A 7,810-nucleotide genomic window follows, 5' to 3' on the forward strand; every position below is an offset into this window, starting at 1 on the left:
TCTCGGGAACCGCTACCCTCTCCCTCCTTGGCATTCAAGCACCTATGGACCCGTCGACGACGAGGTGCCTATGGTGACTTCGTAAATTTCAAGATGATAGTGCCGTGCGTGTGTGCGTTCATAGGGGTGAGTGTATGCGCGTGTATATGAGCGCTTGCGTCTGTACTGTGTAAAAAACGTAAATGCGTGTCAAAAAGAGACTAGTCAGTATACTCAATATTGTGCACCTCGGAGAGGAAAACGATAGAACTAGTACGTATTTATTTACGGTGTATATTCACTCATTTTGCTCCATATGTACTCCGTCTCGGTGTAGCCTAGTCACTTGTTGAAATCTCTAGAAGGGCAAATACTCCTTTCTGGTTTACAGGGCTATACTAGCAAGTAGTTGTACGTACTAGTACAATAGTGGGCTCACATAGAAATTTTGTCTCATGCAAGAGCCTGGCTATATGCGTGCTCCAATGTTCGCAACTGCAACGTTCGGTTTGCGCTTGGCTCTTCGCCTCTTCGAGAAGACGAACAATGATGTCACTACTACTGCTTCTACAGTGTCGAATCCACTGCTGCATGTCCGTCCACCGCGAGCGGGACGGATAGCTTGTTGTAGAAGTACTACTAAGCAAAAGCATGTCCTCGTTTGCGAGCAACCGCGCGCATGGGTGAGGGAGAAGGCGTGTAGTAAAATCAAGCTTCTCCTCGTTGTACGAATTGACGCGACACATCATAGCACTAGCCCCACATGCTTGCCTCTAAACTTGGCTGAAAGACCTGCAGTGTACAATATATTTGCTGCAACCTCTAACATTTACCCACCACAAATTAAAATATATGTGGTCGTATGCATCGTTCTGATGCAGAGGCCGGGGAGTCCCCCCTTTTCGAAAGAAAACAAATTAAAATATATATTCCTGTCTTGACCGGATGAGCGTGCAAACTATAATCACCAGGGTGTCAGGTAGGGCCAGAAGACTATTTTAATTTTTTTTAAACTTCGAGACGGCCACATAGCATGGAGCCGACCCCAACGATTTTAAGCTTACAGGCACGCTACACGCTATCCTAGACTACTCTACACATGAAACTGCCACACGAGCGTCCGGGCTGCACTTGGCTCTTCGCCTCTTGGGGAAGTCGAACAATGATGGAGTACTACTGCAGTGGAGGAGTACTACAGTACGCTTCTGGCCATGTGACACCGATTGAACGGCTGCATGTCCATCGCGTGCGGGAGTGAGAGCGTGTAGCGAAAGCTTCTCCTAGTCTTGCCAGCCACCACGCTCAAGGGCGAGGGAGGGACGCTCCTGCCTTTGCGTGTATGACAGGTGGGCCCGACAGGTGTGTGGCCAACCTGTCATACAGCCAAAGGAAGGTGCAGTTAAGTCCGCGAGGGACAGGATAATCAAACTTCTCGTTGATGTACGAGTTGACGCGACACATCAAAGCACCGCACTCGATATATTTCATAATTTGCGTTTACTGATGCATTAATTACAATGCATGCATGCATGCCGTGACTCTCCTTTTGATACTTGCATGTGTTGATTTAATGCACCTTGAAGTAGTATAAAATATGTGACGGTAAAGCTTTGTAATACCCCGGCCCAAGTCGAGAGATGGTTGTGCACGAGGAGGGCGAGATCATGCAGACCGAACAGGACCCGACGATGGAGCTGTCTAAGGTCTTGATGGACCTCACCGTGCTCCACTGCCCCTTGTGCCTCCGCCCCTTGACGCCTCCAGTGTATGAGGTTCGAATACACCTCGTCCGTTCGGCTGATTGAGCAAGGTGCAGGTTTCTTGATTGATGTGTTGTTCGATTGATTTCTGCAGTGCAAGGGAGGGCACCTGGCCTGCGCGGACTGCCACGTCGAGCACCCCGGGAACCAGCGGCAGTGCCAGAAGTGCGAGCGCGGCGGTGGCTTCGACGTGCCGAACACGGCGGTGGACTCCATCCTTTCGTCGGTGAGGGTGGAGTGCCCGCACGAAGGCTGTGGGCTCTACGTCACTTACCACAAGCTCGCCGATCACCAGAGCGTGTGTCCGCTCGCGCCCTGCAAATGCCCCGTGCCCGTCTGCGGCTACGAAGGCCCGCCGCCGGCGCTCTACCACCACATCAGCACCGCGCATCCCATGCCCGTGCACAGGATCCAGTACGGCAAGGTGCTCCAGCTGCAAGTGCCACTGTCGGAGCCACGGCTCTTGCTGTTCGCGGAGGAGGACCGCCGCGCGTTTTTCTTGGTCGGCGGCGTGCTCGACATCGGCGCACCTATCGCCGTGTCGGTTGTCTGCATCAGAGCGGGGGCGTCCCCACTGCCGCACTACGTGGCCAAGCTGTGGGCGAACGGCCCGCCGGGGGAGCCCAAAGGCACGACCGACGCTGTCAAGGTGGAAATGGAGGTGACAAGCAGCAAGGATCCCGGCGACGTCGACGTGCAGGAGCTGACCTTCTTCGCAGTTCTGCCCAAGCTGCTGGCCGGGGCTAAGCTTGTGTCCCTCCACATTCGGATTGACAAGCTCATGTCCTAAATGTTTCTACAGTGCCTTCTGTTTACCTTAGTAATATGCTAATATAGGGATTACCTTGGTCTACTTTAGCTTAAGAAATGGTGGGTTTTGGTGGCGATGCAGCAATTACTTCGACATCAGATCAGTAATTTCCAACAGTCGAACGGATATTTTGTGTCTGTTGGATATAAAGTTCCTTTGGGTAAGAAGTACTACTTGTCATCAAAATGGATAAAAGGAGATGTATGTAGACGTATTTTAGTTCTAGATACGTCCCTTTTTATCCATTTTGATGACAAGCACTCCCTCCGTTCCACAATACATGCCTTCCATTTGTCAAAATATAGATGTATCTAGATATGTTTTAGTATATAGGTACATCCATGATAGAGCCAATCGGATGATTGAGAACACTACAATTCGTAGCTACAGATGTGTGTGTGACTCCCAGATGCAGAGGCCGGGGGTCATCATCCTCCTTTTCGAGAAAAAACATACGCGTGTGTGAGAGCTCGCCACGCGGCTATTCCTGTCGAACGCCCCATTAACCGTAAGATATGTATACGACAGTGCCAGTTATTGCATGTACACAGCAGTACTCCCTCCTTTCCGGTTTATAGGGCTTAATTCAAAAATCTCACCAACCAAGATGGTGAGCGGTGGAATATTTTTTGTAGTTTGCAAAAGCACCTAATTAATGCTCTTGTTTTTCTCAAAAAATTATGTTTATCAATGCATTAGTTGCAATGCATGCATGCATAAAATACATGCATTGGTCAATTTTCTCTTAATACTTGCATGCAATGATTTAATGCACCTTGGAATCTGAACATGTGTTGGGGAACAACCAAATTGAGCCTTATAAAATGGAAAAACTAAAATTTTGAGATAAGCCCTATAAAACCGGAAAGGAGGGAGTAGAAAAAGAAGTACTCCGTCCGGGAATAGTGCCGCACTTCGAAACTAGAACCGTCAATAAATTTTGAGCTTGCGTCTCGTCACATTCCAAATTACTCCACGCCATCATATTGAATTGCAAACCTGTTCACACCGATCACAACCTAAATGGTTTCCCACTTAGGAGCGTATTAGTACCATGCTATATTGAATTGCAAACCTGTTCACACCGATCACAACCTAAACGGTTTCCCACTTAGGAGCGTATTAGTACTCGGTTATAAATACTAGTATGCCAAGATGACTGCACATTCCTCCTCAACTCCTCATCCACAAAAACAGACAAGTCATTCAGCATCCTTCCCTTGCGTCTGCCATGGCCAGCGTGAGTTCTGGGTCGAGAGATTGCCACCAGGGAGAGGCGAGCATGGAAGCGGAAGCACGAGAGATGCCCCGCCTCGCCGTGAGAGCAGCCGACATGTCCCGCCGCGCGTAAGTAGCAGCACGGAGGTCCCGTCGCGCCGTCGATGCAGCAGACTGGTCCGGCCGCGCCGCGGAAGTAGTAGAGATGTCCCGCCGCGCCACGAATGCAACAGAGATGTCCCGCCGTGCCGCGGCGGCCTAGGAAAATTTCTCGCGGGCAGGCGACGACTGTTACAGGCGCATGCATGCGATCGTCCATAGCCAGATGGATCAGATCTCCGGCTGGGCGAGGTTGCAGGACGACATGAAAGCCTCGTTTGAACAGGCTACCGGCGTTATCCGGCAACTAAGGGAGGGCAATGAGAGGCTCCGGGCCGAGCGCGACCTGCTGAGGGAGAAGATCGTCCGAAGTGCAGACCAGCAGGAGGAGGCCAGTGCCTTGTTGAAGAGGACCGGCGTCATCGTCAAGAAACTTATGGACGAGAATGACATGCTCCGCAATGAGCGCCAAAGGCTGGTGGAGGAATCCGTGGATGTTCTCAAGCAGTGTCTTCAGGACACGAAAGAGCTCATCGCCGCTCGCCGCGAAGACTAGTTGCCGCGGCCTGCAGCAACGCATCAAGAAAGTAGAGATCAGCGAGCCAGATCCTTGTCTTCCTTCTTCTTTTGCCCTTGTGTATTTCGGGCATAGCCGCATGTGGCTTTTTTAATTATCTTTCTAATTATGTAATACAATTAATCGTCCTTATCTTTCTGTGGGACATCAATGTTGCGAGGCTGGAATGAAGAAAACTCTTGTTGTGGCGACCCTGGCGTTGCTGTTCTTCTAGTTGCTGCTGGGCTTCCTTCAGTTTCCTGGTTTCTTTTGATGTAATAATCGGTTTAGGATGTGGATTGTGTCGTTGGTTGTGAAATGTTCGGTTCTAGCGCGGATGTTTGGCCTTTGTTGGCCTCTTGGGATGTTGCGATTTCAATCTGGTAGCTTTTAGTCCTTCGTGTTAGGCTGGAGTTGTGCTGAACTTCTTGTGAATTGTGGTGGTTTTCAGTAATGAAAATCGGAAGGGGCAAACCCTTCTTTAATAAAAAAATTAATCGTCCTTATATATTCATCAGTCTTGCTATAAGTTGCAGTAGATGCTATATAGGTCCGTCGGATCTTACATCAAGATCCATGCTTTCAGATTTTCTTTTTTCTCTCTTAAATCTCAGTCGAGTGAGACATACCACGCCATTAAACAAAGGCTCGAGCGCCATTAATGGAGACCTTGGGAGAGAGGTGGACGGCAGATGGAGGTCAAAGGGCTCTCCTCCCGATAAGCACGCGCAGGGGTCTAATTGCACGCCTCTCGTACTCAAATAGCTACCCTGCACGGCGCCTCCTAGCTAATAAAAAATGGGGACGCATGGTGGCACGTAAATGGTACTAGTAAGTAGAACGCCCACGGTTTAAATAATACTTGTCTTTCCGATTGTAACGTGACAGCACTTGTTCCAAAATGACTTTGTTGATTGTTAATGTGTGCGCCTTCGCAAATCGGACTGCAAATTTACCACAGCATGTTGGTGCCATGTCATGGCACCAAGCCAAGTTTCATTATTTTCATGCGTGTTTTGGATTTACAGGAATTAAAAAACTAAGTTTCTCAATGTTTCCAACCCAGCCATGACGCCCAGAATTTTGAATTTATTCCCATTTCTTGCATGGAACCGAGAAATTTACCCGAGGACACACATGTGATTTTTCAACCAACTTTGGTGCACTGGAACATGTGCTTGTATTTCAAATTTGAATTATGCACACAAAGGTGACACGTTCCCTCCCAGAACCACGAGCCTTCTTGAGAGAAGCTCCGATTTGCAAGAAGCTTATACCAAAATTTGTTCCTATTGGGCCAATTTTTTTTACCACGGCATGGTACTACCATGACATGACACCATGCCAAGTTTCATGATTTTAAAACCAAGTTTCTCAATGTTCTCGACCGAGCCACGATGCCTAGATGTTTGAATTTTATTCTCATTTTTTGCATGGGACCTACTCCCTCCTTCCATCTATATAGGGCCTAATGTGTTTTTCAAGACAGCCTTTGACTATTGACAAGATTAATAGCACATGAGATGTATACTATGAAAATTATATTATTGGAAGCTCCTTTGACATACAAATTTGAAGGTATGCTTTGTGTAAGTTGCATGTCATATGTTATTGCTCTAACGTTTGGTCAAAGTTAGCCTCGAAAAACGCATTAGGACCTATATAGATGGAAGGAGGGAGTATAAATTCACCCGAGGACACAAATGTGATTTTTCAACCAACTTTGGTGCATGGGAGCATGTGCTTGTAGTTCAAATTTGAATTATGCACATTAAATGACCAAAAACTCAATTAATGTGTAAATAAGGCCAAACGAAGCCGGAATAATTCCAAAATTTAACAGGGCACTCATGTAGTTCTATGTTGCCTTTGTAAATAAACTCAACGGGGACAACGTATATCGTTTCGCACTCAAAGGTGGCACGTTCCCTCTCAGAACCACGAGCCTTCTTGAGAGAAGCTTCGGTTTGCAAGAAGCTTATACCAAAATTTGTTCCTATTCGGCCAATTTTTTTACCACAACATGGTAGTACCATGAAATGACATCCATGCCAAGTTTCATGATTTTCAGACGTGTTTTGGATTTACAAGAATTTTAAAACCAAGTTTCTCGATGTTCTCGGCCGAGCCACGATGCCCAGATGTTTTAATTTATTCTCATTTCTTGCATGGGACCTAGAAATTCACCCGAGGACACAAATGTGATTTTTCAACCAACTTTGGTGCACGAGAGCATGTGCTTGTAGTTCAAATTTGACTTATGCACATTAAATGACTAGAAACTCAATTAATGTATAAAAAATGACAAACGAACCCGGAATAATTCCAAAATTTAACAGGGCACTAATGTAGTTCTATGTTGCCTTTGTTAAGAAACTCAAGGGGGGGCAGTGTATATCGTTCCACACTCAAAGGTGGCACGTTCCCTCTTAGAACCACGAGCTTCCAAATCGGCCCAATTTTTTACCACAACATGTTAGTGCCATGACATGACACCATTCCAAGTTTCATGATTTCCAGGCGAGTTTTGGATTTACATGAATTTAAAATCAAAGTTTCTCGATATTCTCGGCCGAGTCATGACGCCCAGATGTTTGAATTTCATTCTCATTTCTTCCATGGGACCTAGAAATTCAACCAAGGACACACATGTGATTTTTCAACCCACTTTGGTGCACCGGTGTAACATCCCAAATTTTCAATTTGGAAAGTTATACATAGATCATCATTGCATATCATGTTTTGTTGCATTTTTGACAAATCCTCGATAAATCCTAAGCAACTCAAGGACCCTCGGAGAGAGTTGGGGATTTTCTCGAATTTTCATATTTGATTTTCATCAAATAATAAGACGAGGATTTTATTTTAATTATTTTCTCTCCGGAAAAATATTTCAATTTTTAAAATAAACGAGAGGAGAAAATATGACTTCTCCAAAACAATTGAAATACTGGAGGAAAAATATTAAGATCATTTATTGGATTTATTTGGATTTTATTTGCAATTTTTATTGCATTAAAAATATTGCATGTTTTCAAAATATTTATTTTGGTTTAAAAACAATGTTCACCCTATTCTAGATTTTCTAACTAGACTGGGAAATTTTATTTTATATTTTTCTGATTTTTATTTATTTTTCTATGAATTTTTTTCCGCGGAACTTATTTATTAAAAAAAAGATCCGCCCGCGCGCCGACTGGGCCAAAGGCCCAGCAGACGGCCCAGCCCCGCCGAGTCCCGGGCGGCTACGCCGCCGCCCGGTGCCCCCTTCCCCAAGCTCGGACCCCCCTCCTATATATAGCCCCCCCTCTCCTTTTTCTTCACCACTGCCGCCGCCGGAGCCACACCCGTCGCCGCCCGCAGCACGCCCCGCCGCCGCCGCCATAG

The sequence above is a fragment of the Triticum aestivum genome, chromosome 6D (genome assembly GCF_018294505.1).
Source record: "Triticum aestivum cultivar Chinese Spring chromosome 6D, IWGSC CS RefSeq v2.1, whole genome shotgun sequence".
Classification (NCBI taxonomy): Eukaryota; Viridiplantae; Streptophyta; class Magnoliopsida; order Poales; family Poaceae; genus Triticum; species Triticum aestivum.